The following is a 3011-nucleotide window of genomic DNA, read 5'->3' on the forward strand; positions in this document are numbered from 1 at the left end:
GGGTGATAAACTACAGCGCCCATAAGCAATATTGATTGGCTTTTGTGCAGAAGTTAATTTTAATTGACATCTGTTAAAAAATAAATTACAGTAAAATAGTTTTTTTAGGTAGGTTTGATAACAAACGAAAACTTCTTCAGTTGTAAACAAGAGAATTAGCTATTGACTAACATTTGCTAATTAGAGGTTTACAAAATGTTTGAAAACGAAAACTTGCCTGATAAACGACGTCGCCTCGATAAATTGGAAAAATTTAAGAGTAATTTTAAAATTGGGAACCAATATCACGCATCAGTCAGTGTCTCACTGATTCTAAAACTTCTGTTTTTACTTCAGTTCCGTTTTTTCTTCATAACAGAAGTCCATTGTTTGCTAAAAGTCGGCGGCACGCAAAAATCGTTGTCCTTCAACTTGACCCTTTCAAATTTAAATCACTTATTGGCCATGGCCCCAAAGAAAGTAATCATCAAAATTCAAGAAAGCCGTATATTATTTTGCCTACGAAGGTTTTATTGCTCTAAATTGGGGATTGTCACGTGATTGACCAGTTTCGACAAATAACAGACCATCTGCCAAGTTGTCGATCTTAAGTCATCTGTTGGCTCTCGATGTTCAGTATAAAAGGCTAAAAAATAAACAAGGCCCGGTTGTTAAAAGGATAGATAAGGCTGTCTGTTGGATAAATTACTATGAAGTGGATAACGTAGTTTATTTTGTTGACAAAAGAGAGCGATTTATCCGGTGGATAAAGTTTTCACGCTTTGAACAACTTGAGTTCAGTAGGTCATGCTGGTGGGCTGTGATTGGTGGATTCCGATCCGTCTTGTTTGTTTAGCATGTCGAAAGATGGATGTCGAAGGATGAACGTAACACTGAAAGAGTGCAAAATCACTCCAAACTTTTTTTTTTTTTTTTTTTTTTTAAAAAAGGCAGTAAATGTGAGTGATTTTTTAAAAAAACCCAGCTAGCTTCAATTTGGGAAAACGGAGAGCCTCTTATCTTAGACCCTGGCTAAACGTTCAAACATTTTCATCCACCATCCAACGTTTTGCGTTACGAGCAAACGTTGGAGACCCCTCTAGCCACCTCCTAGAGGAGTATTTCTTACAGTAGACTATACGGGGAGGCTTTGCCCAAAAGGGATATCAATCATTTCACGATTTAAAGTCTAGAAAAGGCATTACATCTAACTAGATTGCTTGAGAAAGTGGTGGAAGGTTTTTTAAAACCTAGCTATTTAGAACAGGCTTCTGTTACGGCGGATGGCTGCTGAATTTTTATGGCTTGCCCTAGTGGAGTTTTCAAACTACAGACTTCCAAAGACTGTAATAGTGTTTCAGGGAAACAAAATACATTTGCCTTCTCAAATCCGCTTACTTCCTGTTCAAGTCCATTTTCTCTTAAAGAAATTGTCCTTAAGAAACAACAGACCCCCAACCCCTCCCCCCCCCCCCAAAAAAAAAAAAATAAATCACAAATCTAGGTCCACAGAGCAAAGACTGTTATATACCTGCCAAATGATGTTATTGTTATTTGCCAGGGATTTTGTTTACTCGGAGGTTCCAATTACGCCCTTGCTCTGTCAAGTTAGGACTTATGACTTCTTCACACGTACGATTGGCCGTATTACTAATTCGGGGCACTTACAATATAATGTGTTTCTCTTCGTCCTTTTTTTTTGCACTTCTGTAACATTCGGTGACACATTAGCAAAATTTGCCCAATTTGGATATTACAGGTGTTCATACTAATCAATTTACAGACAGATTTCCTTTGTTTTCTTTTTCAAAACAAAACACTAATTAACAGCGAATTATCTGAAGTAAACCTTGAAAGTTACTTTGGACTGTCAGGAAATTCTTAGCTTCACTAGCCACGATTCCATTAACTTGAATAAGATAGGATAAAAATAGAATCCTGTATTTTAACACGAGTGCATGTATTAACTGAGTATAACAATGCTTAGGAGATCATGCTAACAAAAAAAATCAAAAATAATCCACAAAATTGACGCAGGTGAAGATTAAACGGCTTTCTCTTGGAGATATTTTGAGAAGATCTAGAACCCTGCGGCGACATCACACTGCTATTGAAATCAGGAACTGGATCATTTAACAGACGTCCAATCAATGTACAACTTCGTTTTATGTTAACTAATTAAAAGAAATTCCTTTTTCATAACATAAGGAAAAAGAAGAAAAAAGAAATGTACTGTAAAGTTAGGCGTACGTTATACACGCCAATGACATTGAGCTTGACTTCATTTTTGTGACTATATCACACAGATGATTATCACTTAAACTTTGAAAAGTTATGTGACTGTGTTGAAGTCCTCTTGCACGTTTTGTTATCGTTATGTAAACAAAGAAATAAAAAACGAAAAAAGTCTTCAAAGGGTAGATATTTTATTTCTAAATTGACGTTCTTTTTATTTTTTTACACACTTTGTCACCCCAAATTGGAAAACAAAACAAATTTTGTTTTTCAATTCAGGGTTTGCTTCACTTTTTATGAAACCAAAATACGCTGTGTGAAACTTTAAGGCAGCTGTTAAATGAATTGTTCTTAATTGTTTTACCTATGACGCCATTACACTTGTTAAATGACTGTATTTTTAGTGATTTAAATAGCATCGGAACACTCCCGCAGTGCTCAAGGTCTTTTTAAACATCTTAACGAAAAAAAGCTTCGTCAATTTTGAGGATTCACTTTGTCTTAAATCGGCGAAATAGTTCCCAATGAAGCTATGAAATCATTTGGTGTCAAAGGCTTTTCTCAAAACGTCCTTTTTTTGTTAGATGGTGATGTTTTATAATAAATGCAAAAATTGCAAAATATTCAGTACTCAGTTTTCAGGCACACCTGTAATGCCTAAATTAGTCAAAAGAGAAGAATACACAGCCTTCTTGCTAATGATGCTGTCAAAACAAGCGACAAACAAATTATTTCCTTTCAATGTAGTTTTAGCAACCCTGACGTATTTAAAAATATTCATCATACTCCGTTGTGGA

This window comes from Oculina patagonica, chromosome 13 (genome assembly GCF_052425735.1).
Source record: "Oculina patagonica isolate OP01 chromosome 13, crgOcupat, whole genome shotgun sequence".
Classification (NCBI taxonomy): Eukaryota; Metazoa; Cnidaria; class Anthozoa; order Scleractinia; family Oculinidae; genus Oculina; species Oculina patagonica.